This window comes from Manacus candei, unplaced genomic scaffold (genome assembly GCF_025592945.1).
Source record: "Manacus candei isolate 608988 ecotype Guabito, Panama unplaced genomic scaffold, ASM2559294v1 h1tg000094l, whole genome shotgun sequence".
Lineage (NCBI taxonomy): Eukaryota > Metazoa > Chordata > Aves > Passeriformes > Pipridae > Manacus > Manacus candei.
Window position 1 is genome coordinate 2,128,714 of NW_026138142.1, and position 22,858 is coordinate 2,151,571.

A 22,858-nucleotide genomic window follows, 5' to 3' on the forward strand; every position below is an offset into this window, starting at 1 on the left:
TAAATCCAAACTAAGGAGTAACAGATTCATACAAGCTTAAGTTTCATTGAAAGCCACAGAGATCCGGATTCCTAACTCATTTTTGAAAATGCAGCTCTGGGAGTGGGTGAACAATGTGCCTAAGATGACTGCAGGGCAGATTTAAATCAGCCGATCTCCGGCCACATGACGCAAAATCTAAAAATGCCCCAGCTGTTCTATTCCAAATTTAAAGAGTGAAGGGTCAAGTTTAGATTCTTAAATCCAATAGAAATTTTTCATAATCTCTGTCTTAGGCTTCTGCAACGTAATTTTCATTTTCCTTTGGGACAGGAAATGCCATCTTCAAGATATCTGTCAAAACTTTTGAGCATTTTCTTTTCCTCCACGCCCTGCAATCTGAAGGATGTTGGAAGCCCAAATGTGCCTGAAAAAGCCCTGGGACCTTCATGAGAGCACATCAAGCTTCCAAGATGCTGAATAGCCACTGCTGCCAGTTCATCACATCTGAAAACCAGGCTCCTTCCATTCAATACCGATTTGAACATCTAGGAGTTAGAGTCGATGATCCTCATGGGTCCCTTCCAATGCAGGATATTCTTTGATTCTGTGATTCTAACCCAAAGTTGTGAAGCAAGACCATCTTGGCCTTATGGTACTTCACTGTTAAAACTTCCAGTATCCTCCTGAATGAAAACAAGTGAGAATTGCCACATCTCTTCAACTCATATGAATAAAGCCAAGTGTGAAAAGCACAGCCGAACAAAAAGGCTTCTTGTATCTGCGCTAAACATGTATAGTTGTGAAAATTAATGTAAAACTACTGTTTGAAAAAGGATGAAGCTTATCCCTGTTCTAGTAGTGTGCACAAATCCATCCAACTCACTGAAGCTGTATTTTGCAATTTAATAGTGACTTTAGAGGCATGTTTTTCCAGCAAGAGAAACCCTCACTATGCAACAATTAAAACTCATTTCACAGAAGAAAAACAGACCTTGATTTTTTGCCACCAGCAGACCATTCATACTAAATCAGAATACATGCTGGTGACAAACAAAATAGTAGATTTTGAGGTGGGCTACTCTATTGCATTAGGCAATGTGCAGGATCCAATTCTTTGTTCAGCCACAATTGTTGTTTTCTGCTTTCAGATGGTATTTGTCTATTTACAATGGATAGTTCCAGATAGCTTGTGTCTATTAGGCTCTGTGATGACAACATTTTTGTTAGCAAACAAGACTTTAACTGGACTCTGCATGACAAATAGCATATTTATTGACTCAATTTACTTGAGTAAAGTACTCTTTCAAATAACTACTGTTTTTCCTATTCTGACTTCATTTTAAAATGAATTCATTAAATTGTCATTGATCACAGTCTATCATATAGGAATGATTTACTGAAGCTTGTACATTATACTCAGTATTACTGCTGGTTTGAACAAGCGGGGCTAAAATGAATTAGTCTTCCCAGAGTTTGAGTATTCTGATATTCTTCTTTTTTTGGATTTATTCTCTTTATTCCTTTCCCCTCTCCCCTCCATGTCATTTATTTTATCCCACTCCTCCTGAAAAACAGGAAATTAGAAGCTTTCCCACAAATTGAGTTTCGTATGCTCACTGCTTTGTGACTCAGCACCAGTGTGAGCAAATAGAATTTCGCTTTCTATAGATGACATCAATACAGGTGGCCAGAAAATTATCTGGTTTTTGTCCTTTCAATTTTTGTTTCTTCAAAATGAAACCTGTCTCAGTGCTGAGGGGGACAGTGAAAATCGGTGGCTGATCATCACTGCTGGAAGGGCACAGAATAAGTCTCTAAACCAGAGAGGAGAACATCGTGAGCTGTTAGCTGAGGTCCAGATAATAATGAGCTCTGTAAAGACAGTGAACAGGGAATGACTGTTTGCTTTTTCTCATAATACAAGAATGGAGAAACTTCGAATGAAATCACAGAGCAGCAGGTTTGAAACAAACACTGGGGCCACTTTCCACATGGTGCAGAGTCATCCTGTGAAACTTGCTGGTCACAAATGACAAGGATTCACAAAGCCACAAGGCAAATAAAAGGGCAAAAGGTCCATAAGTGGTATTAAACACAGAGATGCTGCCTCTGACTGAGAAAACCCCTCAGCTGTAGAACCTGGGTGCGTGTAAGAAAGACTGCTTCTATTTGTTAACACCCCTGTACATCTGCAGGTGCTCCAGACCCACATCGCACCAACTCCCTGCTTCCAGTGCTTCGGAGCACGGGATGGGCGACTGCCTCCGACCTACACAGACACCCCCTTAGCTGGAAAACTGGTGGTAGCCACCTCCACACCACATTCCTTACTTCCAAGCTGGAGGCATTGGCCATACAGCATGAGGGGCACCAAGTCCTTACTGAGATGTCAGAGAACGAGTGGAATGTCTCTGCCAAGCACCACGGTTTTCGCGGGTGTTGCTTGATCACAAAAAACTACAATATCCACTAGAATATTCAGCATCCTTCGCAGACTTCCTGAAGACTTCCGAGAGAAGCCATTCCTGCAACAGAACCGGCTGAATATTTTTAAAAAATAGAAACAAAAAATGGATGGGGGATGGTGAGGGAGATAAAATAACCAGAAAAAACCTAATCAAAATCAGATGTTTTAATTATTTTTTCTAAAGAGAATTATTTTTGCTCAAAGCTCTCTCTTATTAGTAAATTGAATCAAATTCAGACTGGTCAAAAACAGATATTTTCAGTTTTATCTACAAATTCCAGAGAGGTAACTGCCTAGAAAGAATTGGAAAATCCTGCAAAACCTTCATTAGACTTTTTCCAGTCTTCTATTTAATTTAAATAAAAAGTATGTTTCAGCATCCATACCATTGAAAATTCTTGACTTGTTTTGTCTTCATATTGTATATAAGCTAAAGTTCCAAATTTTAACATATATATATATATATATATATATATATATACTTAGCACAATTCTTCTTCAATTTCATATGCTTTCAGGAAATGGACAAGATAATTTCATGGGTCCTTTCTATGTCTAATTTCTTTTAATCTATGAATTGCAGACATTTCTACAAATAGCCAGGGTTAGCCCAGACATTTCTTAAAAGGGTAAGAAAGAACCACAACTTAAAAAGGGAAATCATCAATGACTGAATCAAAGAGCTGGAATGCCATTTCTTAAGAGATAATAGTTGTTGTGACTCACGTTTTTACAATATGAGCCTGGAGGTTTCCATTCCTCACAGGCATATTTTTGAAGTGCAAGGCTTCAAACACATTGTTTCTGTGATATCACCATGCACAGAATGAAAATTTCCCTCTTGCTTTGTCAGTTAACATTGGTTCTGGCTGATAAAATGTCCTGGTTATGTAAACAGAATGTGCATATGAAAATAAAGCCCCAAGATGCATACTTTCCTTGGCATGGCAAGAAGTGAGAACAGTACAAACAAATTAGGTATTTCTAACACCTGAATTTATTCAGAAAGGTAAATGCTGTCTGCCATTACAGTTTTAAACTTACTGTCATAGGCTTCAGCCACTCCAGTTCAAAAGGCCTTTCAGGTTCTCAGAACACCACCTGTATGCCCTGCAAACCTTTCTCTGAGTCCCTGGGGACAGGTGACCACCACCCAAAAGACCAACTTGGTCAACAGGTTTCCTGCAGGAAGGGGTAAATACAGGTGAAGGGGGTCCTGCTCACTGCCAGCTTGCTGCCCTCCTGCTCTGGCATGGGCTTTGTGGGCTCAGGCCACCATCCTAGAACCCAGAACCTCTTACAATGTCCCAACAAGCCAGCAGGGAGGTCCCATTCCCCAGAAGCAAGAGGAGAAGTGGAGAATGAGGTCTTTGCTGTGCACTACACCTGGCTGGACACTGCCTTCAGAGAAGTCAGGACTTCTTGTACCTCCATCTCCTGCTTGCACAACACCAAACGTGGCCTGACGTAGTATCAAGGACACATGTCCATACATTTCAGACACTTGGCAGTGATAATAAAGGAACCAAGCTTAAAAATCAACATTGTGAAAGTGGTGTTTACAGGCTAAAGTTTAGATACCATCAGACACGCTCGTCTTGAGTAGCATTGTACTTATTTAACTCCACAGATTTCCATGGTGTTAATCAAGAAGCTACCACCAGCAATGGGCTGGGGAGAGGGATGATAGTCCATGGCAGCACGCACATTTCCACTGCAATTCTGCTAGGCCGAAGTCTTACAAAATAAGAATTAAGAGTCCTAAATTCTCCTTTTGTTTAAGAAATGTTCGTGACTAAATAAGGATTTTGCAATCCTAACTGCTGTATCAAAAACAGTCATGTGGATGGGTTTCTTTTCAATGTTCGAGACTATATGAAGCACAGTCATCTTCCCCTCTTCCCCCTCCTTTTCCATATAATCTCTTTGGCATTTTCCTTTGACCTGCAGAGCACTGCAAAACAGGAGAATAATAGGCTAGGGAAATAAAAATGGAACAATGACACATCTAATTTAATGTCACTGGTCTAGATTCACAAATACATATGCATAAATTTACACACAAACACAAACATTTTAAAATCATCATATTTAAAAGGACCACAGTTTGATATGGGATCACATGGAAGTTTTATTCTAACCATGAAGCAATGGCTTCATGAAGAACTCTTGTTTTTAATTAAGATCAAATAAAGACCTTTTACATAAAGATCAAGAAGCTAAAGTAGTCTAGGTGACTTAGGCACACTTCATAGTTTTACTGACAGTAAAGAAATAACCTTCTGAGACTTAATTCACTTATATTTATACCACAATTCATATTTCACATCTAGGAGGTGTCATGGGAAATTCTCTTTCAGCTGAAAAATTTCAGTGGCTGTTAGCACACACTTTGATGGCCTGTGTGCTCACATCAAAACAAGGGGCAACTGAATAATACAGTCCTTGCAATTTTACACAGCACACACTCATTATTTCTACTTGAAATGATATCTGGTTTGTTTGTTTTTTCCAACAAGCACAATTTTGTCAAGACCATAAACAACGATTGTTTTTGTAGCACATGTTCCTAACACATATAATCAGCTACATCTCAAGCTGCCACAAATCAGCACAGCTCTACCCATCCCAGGGAAGTCACAGCTGTGGAACTGATCTATTAGGATCAGGAATATTTGACTAGAAATGCTTTTTTTTAAAAGAGCACCTTCACACCAGAGCTCGAGCACCAGAGAGCATGTAATTGAAGTATTAAACTAATGGCCTAGAAGGTAACCAAGCTTCCAGGGAGCTGGAAAATCTCGAGCTTTTTGCAACCTGTGAAGGCAATTTGAAAATGCTCCTTCACCCATACACATCTTGTTGGGTGAGTTCAGAGTTGAAGGTCCAAAAAAGGGTGCTGAAGAATCCGAAGCCTAGTGGGGACCAGGCAGGCTCCCATGGCTGGTCTGCAGGGAAAAGCTTTGTATTCCACAACAATCTGATGGAAATGGCTGAAATGTTTAGCTCCTGAAGATCTCCTAGGCAAAGTACAGTGTTGAAATCAGCCCAAACAGACACAGGAAGAAAAGTGAGACAGAGTTCCTCTTGCTGCCCATGTCACAAGACAAACCTGCAGGTTGATATGACATTGCATAACACATTTCCTAACATGAGCCCTGTTGTTCAGCATGAATGCTGACCAGGGGCAGAAATAAATATTTAAGAGAATTCATTACATTCACATTGTTGGGGAAAAAAACCACACCAAACAAACAGCACAAAATGTCCAAACCAAAACCTCCATCACCAACACACAAGCCTTTCGTCACAACCAGCTCTGCCTATCTTCTCTTAAATCCAGTTTAATGAGTTTTGCTGGCATCTTTCTCATCAGAATCATGGCACTCTGACATCACCAATGACTTATTGATAAAATAAAGTCTTCAGAAAGCTAACATGTGCTAAAAGGAAATGAATTCAGAAGATTTCATTCCGATACTGAAAGAGTATTTGAGGATGACAAATGTTATGCCAAGAATTAAATGCTGGCACTAAGTCTCCTCTTATGATAAAATATATATTTTTAGTGAGCTAAAAATATTCTGCTTTCTTTTCAGGTGTTTTTATTTCAAATTACGCTGCATCCAAATGAAATAAATAAGCAAGAGGGAAGTAGCCCATTATAGTTGCTGCACATCTCTATATTTTGCTGAAAATTATAATTCTCTGTACCAAACAGATTTTCATTTCTATTTTAATCAACTAGAAATTGTCCTCAGAGTTATTTTACTATAAACTACACAGCCTTCAGATCCAGGGAAAGATTTCTGCTTTGCTACTCTGAACTGAAAGAGCTTGGAAAGAGCTACCAAGAAAGAGGAATGTTTTGGGCTCAGGATGCAGTCACTAGCTTTGGAATAAGAAATAAGAAATCTACAGGAGAACTCCATGTTGTGCCAAATATAATGTACAGTGCTCACACCATTAGGTGCTTTGGATGCTCACATGAATAAAATATCTTGTCCATTTTATTCACAGAGTGTTTTGTAAAGACATAAAGACGGATATAGGAAGTTGTAAAACAGCCATTAAAATGTATTCTGAAGCCATTATAGGATAGTTATGCCACAGACAGAAGGCAGCGTTAGGCTGGCCAGCAAAATCTTGGCTGCATGCTTCTAGAGGAGAAGGAGCCATGGCTGGAAAGCTGTCTGATGTATTACCACAAAGTTATAGGTAAGGGTTCCCTGATCCCCTCCCATCTAAGCTATGGAGACACATTTCATCAGCAGAAAACCAACAGACTTATAAAAGCCAATCATCAGAACTGACATGTTTACATTAAAAAAGATGGATGAAACTCTATAAGCAAAGCCTGGACCTCTTTCACGATTTTAGCATTGAACTAAGAGACAAACATGACATAACAACTAAACTTCATTTTTAATAGTGAATGGAGCAATATAGGTTTTCCTTTCCTTTTTGTTCCTGACAGGAACAAAAAGAGGCTGAGGTGAAGGGTCAAGAAAAAATTAGATGTGAAAGGCTGGGAGAGACAGACCCAAATCACACAAAGTTAAGCTGTGGGAGGTGGCAGGTCCCCCTCCTGCATCCGACTGACACGAGGCAATACAGCAGGTCCTGCCATGTCTGCAGTAGCAGGAGAGCTTTGCTCCACAACCACCACCCTTCACTTAACTCCACCCTATCCACACACCTATGATACACCCAGCTTCCCATCTTTCTCCACTTCTATCCGTTTCCTATTCATTAGCCAAGAAAATTATTTAATCCTCCTAACTACTTTATTCCACGTCAACATAATGGTTCCACAAGCCTGTCCTTGTCGATAACTCTCAAGTGACATTCACATCAATGCTATGAAATTTTGGGACTATAACTTTATTCTCCATGCAGTCCATCTCTCTCTGTCATGGTGGGTTCCCTTGCACAAGGATACAAGGGTCTCTGTTTGTCTATGGCTTTGGATAGTGTTCAGTGCTAACAGAGCCCCAGCTAATGACAAAAATTCTCACTGCTTTTGCAATAAAATGCACGGGAGAAAAAATAAAAAGGCACAGATTTACAAGTGTGCTGGCAAAATTATCTTTCCTGGTAATGGAAATAGAGAGTCATGAAGAACAACAGGGATCCTATCAGGGAGTAGCTGGTTGCTGCTTGCTGGGATATATTGAAGATTTGATTCATTATTTAGTGCACTGTAAATGTGACAATACTATTTGGATAAAGCTAGTGGCTCTTCCACTCTGATGGAAGAGATTTCACCACCCACCCCCCCGCCCTGAGAGACAGAGAGAGATTATTGCTGTCCACAGAGGAGGGATATTCTGCTTGTTTGCGATTGAAAACCGCTTGGGTTTGTTTGCCAAGTTTAGGAATCAGAGTTAAGAGCTTACATGGGTTCTGGGGGTGCAATCCTCAGCTCACGTCACTCAAGGGGAATATTTTGTATGACTGCAATAGGCAGTGGGTCAGACCCCTGGCGTCAGAGAGACAGAATTATTAGATTTCTGTCATTCCTTTCAGAGAAGTTTACTTCAGCAACTCGGCGTAGCTTCATGGAAAAGATGCAATGGATGCTGGTGTCGACTGACAGCAATTTGATTTGAATTACATAATGCTTAAACCATTATGTAAATGAGGCTGACAGAAGCATGGAGGTAGAGAAGCTGGGGATTTTTCATTGTTTTTTTATAAAAAATATCAGGTAGCCTTTAATGTTACGGTCAAGATTGCCGCCTTCTAGCTACTATATTTTGCTGGCAGGTTAGCTGAATTAAACTTTATTTCTCCTGACACTAACTAAAACCTAAAGTGCATCTGAGCAAATGATGAGGAGCATTTAAAGAGTGGTGAACGTGGACAATATTAGAGGTATGTGAGTGAGTCACATTACCAAGAGTGGTTTTGGCTATGTCCCACTGATGTCAATGAGACTGATGCTTCTGAGAACCCTGTAGCAATCCTGGACATTCCCCCCTTTCTCCACTGTATAATTTCCTCATGTTTTTACATGGAAGAATTTTCCAGAGTAAATAACTCACTGCACAAACAATTCTATTCCAAAAGTCATGACATTTTCTGTTAATTAGTAATAATATAATCATCCAAATAAAACTGCTGGGGACATTGCATTTACTAACAAGTTACATCCAAATATGCATTTATGTGTCAACAGTGCATGCTTGAGTGGTTGGTAATACTCAATTGGGCCTGAGGCACAATGCATTGGAATCACACAATAGAGGCTTAGTATTGCAAACCCTGCTGTGGCTTCTTGCTTAATTTAGCTTATGGGACCAAGCAGTCAATGAACAAACCAGAAAATAATACATCAATTGGCCTGTGAAAGGGAAATATCTGATTATGGTATCAATGCAGGATGTTTCCTAAATGGAAAATGCACTAGCTACATAATTTGGGAACTTGTTTGCACTTCCTGAAAGAAAAAAAAACGGTATTCCTAAAAATAACTTTGTCATTACTTGGTTGGCCCAGAAAGCCAGCCATGTCCTGGTGCTCAGTTCTTGTGAGACCCCACCTGGAGTGCTGCATCCAGATCTGAGGTCTCCAACATAAGAAGAACTTGGACCTGTTCGGGCAGGTCGAAAGGAGGGCCACAAAGATGATCACAGGGCTGGAGCACCTTTCTTAATAATATAGGCTGGGAAAATTGGGGTTGTTTAGCCCAGAGAAGACAATGTCCCGGGTGGACGTTACAGAACTTCCAAGAGCCTAAAGGGGGCTACAAGAGAGCAGGAAAAGGACTTTTGACAAGCACATGTGGAGATAGGACAGGTGGAATGGCTTTAAACTGAAAAGGGGTAGGTCTAGATTAGATATTAGGAAGAAATTTTTTACTGTGAGTGTGGTGAGGCACTGGCACAGGTTGCCCAGAGAAGTTGTGGAAGTCTTCAGTTTGGACAGAGCTTTGAACCTGTTCTAGCTGAAGGTGTCCCTGCCCATGGCAGGGGTGGGTTGCAACAAGATAATCTGTAAGGTCCTTTCCAACCCATACCATTCTATGATATGATTCTGTGATTACTAAGAGCAGTGATAAGCAGCAATTCCACTGAGAGATCATTCAATATCTTGACCCTAATCTCCTCATATATATATATATATATATATATATATATATATGAATACTGGGGTGCCCTTATGACACTATGTCTATGAGGTATAATACACCCACTCTGACAGGGCCCTAAAATGATTCAGAAATGACTGTACTGCTTGAATATTCAGACCCTTTTTTTCCCTTCTTCGAGACAATTGCAACTAAAAATAAAAATTCAACAAGGCAATCGAAGATTTTGTTCAGATCTTTTAATTTTAATGTGTCATGGACAAGACTCATAATTCAAGTACTGCCTGCTCCTCTATACACTCACCTGTATCTTTATCCATTCTACAGTGCAGTTCCTCAAGTCAGACAGGTCAAGTAATGTATTCTAGAAATTTCTGGCTAAAAAAAGATATCTATTGGATATGAAACCCTTGTGAAATAACCTCATAGACAGAACAGAATGAATCAACTAAAATCTAGCTTCTCTGATGCATTGGAACCAAAGAAATGCAGGATGTTAGACTTTCAGGGAGAAGTAGAGAGTGCTAGGACGTGAGTCATCTCTCCTTCTCTCAATGTCTACTTCAACGAGATAAACTATGCATCAGACCCTAGCAAAGATCCTGATGATTCAATTTGTTTATTAGGACACCGAAATTTAGGTGTTGATATGTACCTTTAGGTGCCTGAGAACTGCGTGTCTACTCTTGCATGTCTGCTTTTCCCTGGCAGAGCAGGGGGGGTCTGGACTGAAATATGTCCCCCCCAAAATTCAGACCATTATGGAATACGATGCAAGGCGTGTGACATGCATTAGTTTTTCACCTACTTGACTCTTCTCAAAAATAGAGACCAGCTACCTCCAACCACACCATGGTAAAGGAATGGCTGCTCCACTCCAGCATGTGGCAAACTAACACTTCTACAACAGCTTTCCAGTGCACACAATTACTTTAGAACGTGAAGTATAGATCTTCAATTTCAACAAACGGCACACATTTAATTAGTCAATGACAACCACATTGTTCCCAGAAACAGAGTCACCCAGGTTATCCTGATAGACTCACCACGGACTCAAAAACCTAGAAAATATTTTCTGCCTTATGTTTTGTTTCTACAAATTAAAGGGATGTTTGAGATCTGATTGTGCAGTTACACAGGCAAAAGTTGGTTTGAGCTAATATTTTTAAAAACAGAGTGAATACAGGCTAGTGGCATCCATGACTCCTAGAGGATCACAACAGAACAATCCAAAAAAGAGCTGGAATTGCACATCTGTCCTAGTTCACAGCCACTTCTACTCCAGTCTTGGGCTTGTCTTGCAGACTATATCAAAGTGTATAGTGATTTTAAAAGCAGAACAAGTGATGGCACAGTTCCTCTCTTCCCACACAAGTGTTTAACCAGGTTCCAAAATATCCTTCCCTGTCTCTACTTTCCTTCAAAAAATATTCCCAGAACTGCTAATTCCATAAAAGGGTCTGGGATCCCAGCTTTCTCCTGTCTATTTCTCCTGCCAGACAGAGAAGAGAGGAACGCAGTGGAGGAAAGAAAAGAGACAAGTTTGGATGGCATTTCACACATTCTCCTTGTCCATGTCTCCAAGATATATTTCACACTCCCCAAGGGCCTATTTGTCCCAACATCCTTTATGTAGGATTGTTGTATATTAGATCCCCTTTACCTAATAACCATCTATGGTGAGTTAATCCAATCTGAGGGAGATGGAGTTAGGAAGCAGCTTGGTGGGCACCTGGCAGCCAGACAAGGTTAGTCCACCACACCATCCTTCGTGGAAATTGTGCCTCTCACTTGATCTCCAAGTCAGTGAGCTGCAAAGAAGTTAAAGGACATGTCCTGGAAGACATGGTCACACCAGACCAGATTGGAGCCTTGTACTGCAGCCTTGGGCTTCAGCATGACTTAGAATCATAGAATCATTTAGATTGGAACAGACCTCTCAGGATCATCAAGTCTGACTTCTACCTCACCTTGCCATCCCCCAAAGGGATGGAGCTGGCAAAGAAAGCAGTGTAAAATGCCACCACAAAACACACAGGAGCCTGCAAGCCAGCCCTCAGGCCCAAGCAAGAAGAACATCTAGCTTGAAAGATTGGGCCATTAAAAGCATTACTGATCCTCTCAATTCTTACAATTTATAATATTCCCAGATGAATCAAAATTAAATTGAATACTCACATTAAGAAAGTAATGGGAAATCCCAGTTCACATGCTTAACATTTAGACTCACGGTGGCTAAAAAGATGAAAAGTTCTGCTGATTTATCTTAACTCCATTCTCCTTATGCATCTAAAGCAGAAACACATATCAGTGCCTGGTCTACTTGTATCTGTTATTTAAGTATGGCCTAGATAGCACAGGACATCCCTGCCTCTGTCTTACCCAAAGCACACAGTAATGATCCCAGGAGCTGATGTTTTCAGCATGCTTTGCTTTCTGCTGGCTGGTGCAGATAGCCAGCAGAGATAAGGGCCCTGGTCTTCAAGTCTTTCTGATGTGACTAGTGATGCCACCAGCACTGACCAGCTCATATTTCACTCATCACTTCCCCCTCCCTGCTCTGGTAAACACAATCTGGGTTCACCTTCACAAAACTGCCTCCAAACCCCAGGCCAGGACCATTCAACACACTGACCCTGCTGCTCCTGCTTGTTCTCACACCTCCATCTTCATTTGGACATTCTGACTTAAACCAGCCTTACTACAAACTAAATAGAAGGTTTTTACTGTGCATGTCTGAAAATAGAATTGCAATCATCTATGCTTCCGTTACTTTAAAACTAAATTTATCAAGAGATTATTCTTCCATGAGGTTTAGCACATGAGATGTCTTAACGTTTCAAAGTTCAGTCATTTCGCACTCATTTCTGAGCAGAAAAATCTTATGGATTAATTTTATAAAGAAACACAGTGAGTTTGGGGATCAGAATGCCTTTTGGTGTAAATGGTCTGAATAACTCTGCAGTCCATCAAGACAGTTTTCAGCTATTTTTGTAATATTGTTTGCTATGTTCACAGACAACGTGCAGTGTGCACAGATAATGGTTATAGTTTTGGTTCAGAAAAATCTTCCAAGTAACAGTTAAAACTCGACTGAATAAGGAGAGAGAGAAAAAATATATAATTCTCTGGGGCTTTTTATTTGTTTAGTTTCTACATTAGACAGTTCTTTGAGTGCAATTGATTTTCTAGTTTCCTCTGTAGTTTCCAATTAATCATCCTCCCTCTTTGTGAGAATGTTTTACACAAAAACAGGAGACAGGAAAACATTTTGAAATAGGGAAATATTCTTATAAAACCACAGCACTGGTGTGGATATGCAGAAGTGGAGGTTCTGAAACCATCCTTTTGAGAAGAAGGGGGAGCAGCACTGCCTGTCGTATGGAACAGCTGACTGCAAATTTCCCATTGAAACTCTATTTCTATGGAAAAATGCTTTTCCAATAGAGAAGCATTTTAGTAAAGAGCATCTACTTTGAGTTACAAATTTCTTTCTGCAACAAAGAAGCCTTCAAACTGAAAAGGGAACAGATTTATCAGAGAAAATCACCATTTTTCATAGGAGGAAAAATATATTTTCTCTCCAAGAACGATGGGAAACAGGCCAGAAATCACCCTAATCACATTCCCTTGCTGGTTCTCCCACTGGCTTGATATTCCTGTGTTTGTGTTTTAAAAATATATGAAAAAATTGGGACCTTTACATAGTCATTTTGAACCCAAAATAAAAATGAATTTTGAAATTATTTTTTGACCAAACACATTACATCTCTTTTAATCAGAAAGGAAAAAAAGTAACAATACCTATTCAAAATGAGTAAAACCTGTTTTTCTTCTAGATGTCATCATTACAGTCTCCTCTAGATGTAGTTTTGACTGAGGACAAGGATTTTTTGAGCTTTGAATGAGTAACAACGGGATTATTATAAAAATAAATAAAATATGAGCAAGCTGCCACTTAAGCTATGGATTTCCCACTGCAACAGCTTCAAAACTTTCTTGAGACATAACAAATTTTAAAAAAAGGGAGGCAGACGATAAGGCTCTGTCTAACTGAGAGCATAAAAACATCAAGAACTTTGATGCAGATTAATAAATAATGATGGCGTGTTATCCAGGAAACAGCACAATGCCAAGTCTGTTTGATCTCAGACCAACTGTTGGGTAAAAGTATTCTGAAATGCTCTCTTGGGCACACAGGCCAGTTGCATCTCGGCCCTGGGACTTTGATTATTTAAATAGAACTTTTATTAAACAAAGAAATTTTGTCCTAGAAGAAACTGTATACCATATCACCTTCCTGAGAGCAAACTCCAGCTTTACTTTGCTTATTCAGGGTGTTGGCGTCATAGGAGCAGGGGAGCTCCAAGCATCCTCTCTTATTGCCCTCTTACATCCTAAATTCAGATGGAAGCAATTGGGAAAAGAAGAAATGAGGGAGATTTGTGAGTCTTGTCTCCTGTGTTTGAGGGTTGCCCCAGAAAACCCAGGAAATCATCCTCCCTGCAGCTTCCAAAGCCCACATCAAGAGCTGTGAACCCCCAGGAGCATCTCTTCTCCTTCATAACTGCATAGCAAGGAGCACACTCTCATTTCATGCCTGAGAGCACATGCCAGGCTGTCTTAGGTGAACAGGGATGCTGAAAACTCAGTGTCATGGCACAGGGAATGCATAACAGGACTGTGGATGGACTTCCTTCCTTCAGCATTCCTGGAGTGTCCATGTGGCTGAGACAGCATTTGGTATGAAGAAGCTTCCTGGACGAACAAGATAGAAACACTCCCATGACTCCAGCTGTCCTACAATCTCCTCTGTTTCAGGCTGTGGTTCCAAATCTGAGTCCAACTCCTAAATGACATCCTAAGCCTGACAGATGAGCTCACTGCAGTCTGCTTTCAGACAGCAGAAAGTGCTGCCTTCTCCCAGGTCAGTCTGACACAACTCACTTTCTCTCCAATGGAGAGTCTGTCATCACTCAGGATAGCTCCTACATTTCATACCCAGCTCTTTTACAGGAAAGTTATCTCTCTGTCCTTCTCAAAACATCTAAAAACCCTCTGAGTTTACAAACATGCACTGCCCAGGTACGTGCTTCTGGACTTATTCACCTTTTTTCAGTATAATCACTCCCCTCATGAAACACTCCCCTGGACACCTGGCTCCTTCCCTACCAAACAGAACTTTGGGAGCCTGAGAGTTCAGCTGAGAAAAAAACCCCAAGCACTAATGCAGGAAGCGTAAAGATATCTGAAAAATGCTTCAAAGCTTCAGATTCCAATAAACATATGAACTATAGCAACTGCCAAGAATTATGACTGCATGACATTACATCCAGCTCCTTGCTCTTATTAAGAAGTAAGCATGGCTATCCGATGGGCAGATGGGCAGTACCACACAATCTGCTCTGCTCCACAATCTGTGTTTTAATGGATGCTCATGGATTGTCACAGAGCAAAAGTTTTCATCTTAAGGAAACGTGAACTCTGCAGCCAGCTGCTGTCAGGGTTTGCTGGAGTAGGCAGACTGAAGTGAGGCATTTTGGAATTTCAGTCAGTTTTGGGATGCTCTGAAATGTGATGCCATCCAATCTTCCTACTGCAGAGAATATAATGGACCCTGATCGTTAGTTTAAAATAGGGGAAGGCAATTTGCACATTTTTTGTAAGTGGAAGTTAATAGCTTTGGAAAAGGCTAAAGTGATAAACTTCCTTTTTCCTGCTGAGCATGAGATGTGACAAAGTAAGATCCTTGGAAGAGCAGCAGTATCACCCACAGACTCCATGCAAATCTTGAGAGATCTTACATCTCTGGCAAGATGAGGATTGTTTAACATTCATAATACCTGATTTTACAAAGAGTCAGTTTACTCATCTGGGACTGGGTGCAGGGTTATCAAGATCTTTGTCTGATCACACCAGTAGCCCTTGCCCTCAACGCTCACAGCTAATAACACAGACAGTGTTTTGGAGACTGTGAACATTAAGCTGATTTAGTAAATCAAAAACTTTTGGCACTATTAGCTACAACCCTGAGTTGTAAAAAGAATATCCTGTGCCTTTTCAATTTTATTCCTGATCTACATATCCTTAACATTATTTCTGATCTATATATCCTTAAATTTCCAAAATTATATCTGCCTTCCAAGGTGGGATAGGTGGGCAGCGGGATACAGAATGAGTCATAGGAAGGAAAAGTTTGAATGTGGCATCCTCTAAAAACACCACGAGCCTTTCAGTGCTGTGGGGTCCAAAATAAAGATGCACTGTCAGCATCAAATTTGCATTCCCGAAATGTCACTTCTGGAAAGGTACTTCAATCCTGTTGGCTCTTACCCTGAGTAGTGGTGCTATGAGACTTTGATTGGACTACTCAGATTTTCCCCTTGCTTTTATAGATATTGTTCCTTGGTGCACTTCTTAACAGAAATAGAGCAGCATAATTTATTAGGAGGGATGGTATTTTGATCTATGACCATCAATAAGTCTGTGGCCTTCAGACCAAACACTATTATCAAGACATCCATTGAACTGGAAACACCATTAGAGAAGAGACAGCTAACTCAGCGTTAATCAAGATTTTTCTGTTCTTCCAGTGTTTGAATATTTCCGATAGTACCAAACCTCTGGCAATTCCAGGTGATTCCCACACTGATTTATTAAGATGGTCACCCAGACAGGTGTCTTTTAATACTGTCCTACAATGATTACACCTCAGGTTGACAGTTAATATAATCATTTCTAGGGTCATGAACAGGGTGCAATATTTGCATGTAAAGATTCAAAAAACTATGCAAAAATCATCTAGTCACAAACATGTCTTGCACTACCAGCAACGTAAATCAGACAAGGTACTGTATACATTTGGAGAACAGTGTCCTGAACAAACCCATTAGTAGTCTAGTGAACATTTCCAGTGTAACCAGCATGCTTTCTCTTCTGCAGCTGACCACAAGCTGCTTAACCCCAGTTACAGTCCCAGCTGAAGCCTTAGTCTAACCAGCATCTACAACCTTTTAAATCTGAAGCTCAGATTGCAGTTGCATTGGTCAGCTGTAAGAACAGCATCCCCATCACTGTTCCTCACAAGGAAATTACAGGTCTGGCTCTTTCTGCCTTTCTTAATATTTATGCATCTGGTCTGGCAGCATCCATCATCGGGGTTGCCTTAGTTGGTGCCCCAGAGGGATGAAATAATAGCAATTTCAAAACGAGCCACAAGATGAACAGGAATAAGGAGAGTGGGGGGAGCTGCTCTCAGGAGTCTGTCAGAGTTAGGTTACATCAGGCAGTATCTCTTGCAGCACAGGAAGAAAAATACACCACCACAAATTAGCAACAAAGGAAAACAACGAGTGTGAGCTTGTTTCAGCAGGGGGGTGGGGTGGGAGGAGCATTTGGTAGAACCTTGTAGGGAATGCACATTGCCAAGGGATCAAGGCCTGGGTGGAGACACAAAGTGCTTCTTAATGGACCTTGCAATCTTCAGGCATGGGCAGTGACCCGCTCCAGGACCACACCATGTGCAACCACGACTCCCATAAAGCAACCCAACCCAAGGAGGGGCAGAAAGTATCTGTTCTTAACCTCTGGAGAGCAAGTCACCAAAAGGCAGCAGCTCTGCAGTCCCCAGGAGGAGAGGGAACACCAGACCTCAGCTGGGAAGCTGCTGTCTGACATCAGAGCTTTTTTCTGTCTGTAGTGGTACAGAGGATTTCCCCCCCAGGTTCACACCTGATGTAGGATAAAGGCAGCTGGGTCCCTCCTGGACAGCAGGGTCACAGATAATGACCCTTTCTAGCACAGTGCTTTCTTACACACACCACATTAATTCCCTGCTCCCAGATTTCTCTAAGGAGGCACTTTGCTGAAGTTTTGCTACATTGTCAGAGGCTTTAGATTAACACAGACAACAAAGTAAATTACTAATCCTGAGGACTAGGCATGTTATTAAACGTTCCTTCACAATGTTAAGTGCCCATCTGAGGGGGAAGGGCAGGGAAGGATTTCCAAGTGTGCAGAAATTTTTTGAGCTTCTAAATTGAAGCCCAGCCCCAAAAATTCCTGTTGCTATTTTTTGTTCTTTGACAGTAGCACTCAGAGGCCTCAGATAAAATTATTTTGCAGGTAGGCACTGGAAAAACACACTGTGAATTGACAAAGGATAGTAAGGTGTGAAGTTATTTACCCCTTCCACCAGCAAGATGAAGGGATCTCATATCTCCAAAGCTTTTGCTGGCAGCCCATCATCCTCTGCCTCCCCCATACAGAAAGTGCAGCTGCACCATGAGCTGGGGTGAGACAGACTCAGAAGCTCTGAGAGCCCAAACAAGCACCGGTGAAATCTTTTCTTGGCAGGTGTGAACTTAACCTGCTGTCCATCACCTCAAACAACCCCGTTGCCCACCACCTCATCCGAATTCCTCCAAGTAGTGTTCAAAGCACTGGTTCTGAGCCATAAAACCTCTCCTCCCTGAGACTGCTTAGAAGCTACTAGAACCCCAGCCCTACAGGTACAGAAGGACAAGACAGTCTCTCCAGGCTTATCCCCCATCCTGCTCTGCAAAGCTGCCTCGTGGGCCTCAGCAATGCTTTGAAGAGCTCAGGAACTGAGACAAAGGGGATGTCACAGGAGAAGGAAAGGAGAGAGGGAGGAGTATTGCAGCCCAGCTGGCTCACTGGATTTGTGTGGGTGGGTGGCAGGTTCACTACCAGCTATTCCTTTTATTTCTGGATTTCTGTGTCTGCTTGAAAAGCTGTTCCAGCTCTGCTATATAAACAGAAACACAGAAAATTGGGCTGGAAATGCCAGGATAACCAGAACATCAAATCTTAGCCTCATACCTTTCCTTTGCATTTCAAAATCCATCTCTCAGAACATGTCTGTCTTTAGTCTGAAATTAAATCCCAAGTTTTAACACCTGCACAAGCTTTAACTATTTTTCTTCTAGCAACTGAGGTTGGCTATTGTCCCAGCACTCTTCTCTCAGATGAAAGGCTCTATTAAACCCAACCCCTTTCCAACACTCCTCCTGGATCATGGGATCACAATTAACAGAGTTTGCACTGAGATGTGCACAGGGATCAAAGGGTCATCAGCTTTGCTGTTCATGCAAAGTGGCAACCTGTCATCTAGAGACCAAGCACAGCACCTCATGGGCTTCCCCACCTCCCAGAGTCTGTCTGGACTGGCAGATTATAGACGGAAAAATGTTGTCCATTGTGAAAGGTGCCAGTCAAGGACATATTTGGGACTGAGATGGGCACAGCATCTTTTCCCTACTCAACTAAAATACTTCCTTGTTCACACCTTGACTGAGGAGAAGCAGCAGAGTCTTTATCACCTGCTCAAGGATAAAAAATGACCAACTAGTTGGCTTGTCTTACATCCCCTCAACAAACAGGGACTAGTCCATGGGGCTTGTCTCCTGGCAGCTTTATCCTGTTTTGAGCAAGGGGCTGTTCAGATGTGGGTAACCTGGAGCCACTTCTCACACACAAAGATTTCAGCTGCTGAGACAAGGGGCTCAGTGGGAGGGGTCAAATCAGTGACATTCAGTATTGCAGGTGTAATGTAAATAAACACCCAGGGGAAAGGAGAGCACCACTTCTGTTTGTGCTGCATCACTCCTTTGTAAATACTCAGAGCTTTCAGTATTAACCACCACAGACGGTGAGAAAAGCAGGATGCAGAGAGGACATCACAGGAGTCCTTGCACTAGATTTTTTTGTCCCTTTTTAGCCTAGTTTTCTGAGGAAAAAGGCTTATCTGGTCATGCTGTCTGTCTTTTAATCCCCTCTAATAATTTTTGAATCCATTGGCCAATTTCAACCACCCTTGGGATGGAAGTAGACATTTCAGACACACTAAACGCCCACTCTTCTTATAGAAATGGAGAGCTAAGAAATATAAATCAATGATAGTTGATGTCCCCTCTGTGGTGTGGCTCCAATCCCTCATTCTGAGAGCTGGCAGTCAGCATGTCAATCAGTTTAGGGATGCAAATGAATCCTCAATCCTAAATCCTGCATTCATTGCCATTCAGTCCCACAAGTGGTCCAGAAGAAACTATGGGCTTGGAAGAGTGAGTTAAAGATAAATGAGATAGATCCATAGGAAGTTATGCTGGATTAGTTTTGCTAGTCCTAAAGCAACAGAAGCTTTTTTTTTCCTTCTTTTAGGACAATAACCTTAGAAAAGCAGAATCAGTGTGTAATTTCAGGGATTAATATTGTGGCTTCCTCTCTTATCCTTTTCTGCCTTGAAATAGTAACGTCTAAACCTTAGCTCCTGAAGAAAGAGGAGGAAACCAACGCTGATAATATGAATCAATCCCTTAAAGCAGGACCATGAAGAATAACAAGAACATGAAAGCCATTCAGCTGTCCTTTCAGTTCAGGGATAGCAACTTCATGCAAAGCCTCTGTCCCGGGCAGCAAAACAGCAGGGAAAGACTCCCATAGGAGCCTGATTGCTGGGCTGAAATCCTACTCTCCTGAGAGCAGCATATGGTACATGAGAGCTGCAAAAGCAGCCTCTGAATTTACACACACTTTTAGCTTTATTTCCCAGACTACGTGAACCACACTGAGGATCTGAACCTAGAAACAGGACCTTGGTGTCTTAACAACAGGTTTTGTGCACGCATGCACAATATGCTGAAAGAAAGTTTTAAGCCAGGAGCGAAAATATGCTCCCAAACTCACTGTGCCTTTGCTGCAAACGGATGCAGACAAGCACAGGACTAACAGAACTTTTTCCCACATGGCAAGCTCAACGTGTTTCAAAGCTTCCCCCCCCCCCCAAAAAAAAAAATAAAATAAATCTAGCTCAGCTGCTATTTATCATGAGAAATGGTTGGTGTGCCCAGCACACTGGCAGACTGCCTGGCTACCAGCTGTGGTCCGATTTCTAACCCTGCTAAAAACAGAGGTCTGCCAGTGGACACAGTGCCACAAAAGCTGCAGAAAACAATGCCTGCCTTTGGATGTGGCTGTGAAACCCCAGTCATGGCCAAGGAGATGAACGCGACGCTGTGGGCAAGACTTCAGGCAACTGGGCTCTCTTCACAGTGGACAGCAATGACCTGGCATCGTGGAAGCCAGTAGGAAAACTCAACCCTGGCTTCTGCCTGGAGGGCAAGGAGTTCAAAGAACTCCAAGCTGGCCTGTGGCCAGACTGAGAGGAGTGTTTAACTGGGTGCCTTTAAGATGCATTTCAAACATTCCCATAAAAATGCCATTTCCATCTAAGTCCTAGGCAGGCAGGCTTGCTCTGCTCCTCTCCCACTTAAGGAATGCAGCAATTATGCCCACAATGGGAGATCATCCCCTCAACAGCCAAGCTGCTTTCCCATCAGTCAAGCTCTGGTTCTGGAGGCAGCTCACACCTCAAAGTCAGCACCTGACAGGCAAACTTTGGCTGGCTTTGAAAATTGAAAGGATAAGGTAAAATTTAGGTGTCAGGAAGGCTAAATTACACTCGAAATTGCTTTATGTGGGCTGACCAGTGCAGATCTGAAAGGCCAGTCTCCATGGTCTCTAGGTATCTTGTGCTCTATTCCTCTCTCCCGCCCATGTAAGCACTTCCCAGGCAGCCTCTAGACACTCTTCTGATGTATTAACTCATAACTATTAACCAGTATGGGATTTTTCAAGGCCACATTTGCTGTACCCATCTCTGGGATTCAGGGTCTACTGTTTGCAAGTCCTGCAAATCTTGTCTTGAAGGCAGCCTCAAGGCTTCTGTCAGAAGGCAAGGTAGTACAAACTTTTTTCCTGCAAGGTAATTCATCTATTTGCTGTTTTCTTATTACTGTAATTTTCATATTCCTTTATCCTGTGAACAGCTCTTTTCAGGTCGAGATGCTGAGAAAAAATCTGTGTTGCAAAGTCAAATGCACCTTTGTTATTTAGTTCCACAATGAAAGCCAATGACACTCTTTTGCAAGCCTTTCTCAGAAGGTGCAGCTCACTTGTCTGTCCTGGAACAGAGAGGAACCTTGATGAAAGCCAGGTGATTTTACCTCCAGTAAGATAAAACAGAGTGATGTCCAGCAGAGAACTACCTTCATGTGCTTTAAACAAGAGTAATGTGGGCTTTCTTCTTCCTCATCTTGTCTTTTCTGGCATGTGTCCCCTGAGTCAGTTGCAACCTGGAGGATTATTTCTCTCTGTATTGTAGAGAAGTGCCTTTCTTTTGTTTCAGGTATTCAGAAGATTGTAGATATCTTTATAAAATGGAGATCTCACCTAGTTCATTCAGGTCTCTGGCACCGCAAAGCTGCATTATTGCAACATGCTCAACTTAGGTCTAACTTAAATTTTAAAGACTGTTTTGTCAAGAATACAGTGAGGCAGTCTACCTTCTGCATAGACCACACCACCTGAGCACATTACACATGAATTACACACACATCTTACTGCTAATTCACTCCCAGGCATCATTCAGAATGCAAAACCTTAGCAACAAACTCCAGGAAAGACTTGAGCCTCAGTTATACCACTGTTCTGATACAGCTCTTTGTGATGGAGCTGAGCTTTGTCCATAGAACAGATCCTACCTCTAGAATTCAGACATATTGGGAAAAAGATCTCGCCTCAATCTGAATTCAGAATAAGATAAATAATGTCCTTCTATTCACTTACAGGTGAATACAGGCTTCTCTTTAGATTAATCTCTGAGTGGCCATTTGGGGTCTGAAGGCAGCTGCTCCTGTTCCCTGCCCAGCCCTAGAATAAAGATTGGTCCTGTCTTAACCACAGCAAAGCAAACCTCAGCTGTAAGGGTGATAGGTGTCTTTTAAGTCCTCCTAGCAAAATTGTAGATAATACTACCACTTGAGACTTGACTTAGCACTTGGGCTTGATCAACACCCAGTTCAGAGGAGGTGGGAAACACGGTGTGACCTCGATGCCATTGCACATCTTCCCTAGTTTCCCCACTCTCTGAGCAGCAGTGTATCTGCACAGGTGGGAACTGGTGCCCAGCTTTTGTGCCAACATGAGCTGCAGCTCCTGACACTCCCTGGTTTATTGCTAATGCAACAAATAGCCTTGGGTGTGCAGTATTTGTTATGACAAGCTGGAAGAGGTCCATGCATCAGATGATGAAGTTGTTCTTGTTACTAGCAGGTGCAATTGTCTTTTCTGCTGAAATAGTACACTTTCTTCCCCATTTGCTCTTAATTTCTTCTCCTCTTTGACTGCTTTTTAAATATTTTACAGATGTTGTACACTCATGGCTAAGCTCTGCACCACATTTTCAGCAGTTTTGTTGAGTCTGCATTTTCAGAGTCTATATGGGGCTAGGATCAGGG

The 22,858-nt window shown here is 41.7% G+C and overlaps 1 protein-coding gene across 1 annotated transcript in view; it reads right to left on the reverse strand.

Annotated features, from left to right (window-relative positions):
• Positions 1-22,858, reverse strand: part of LOC127461039 (sodium channel protein type 5 subunit alpha-like) — a 214,094-nt gene that overhangs the window by 173,119 nt on the left and 18,117 nt on the right. The window lies entirely within an intron of this gene.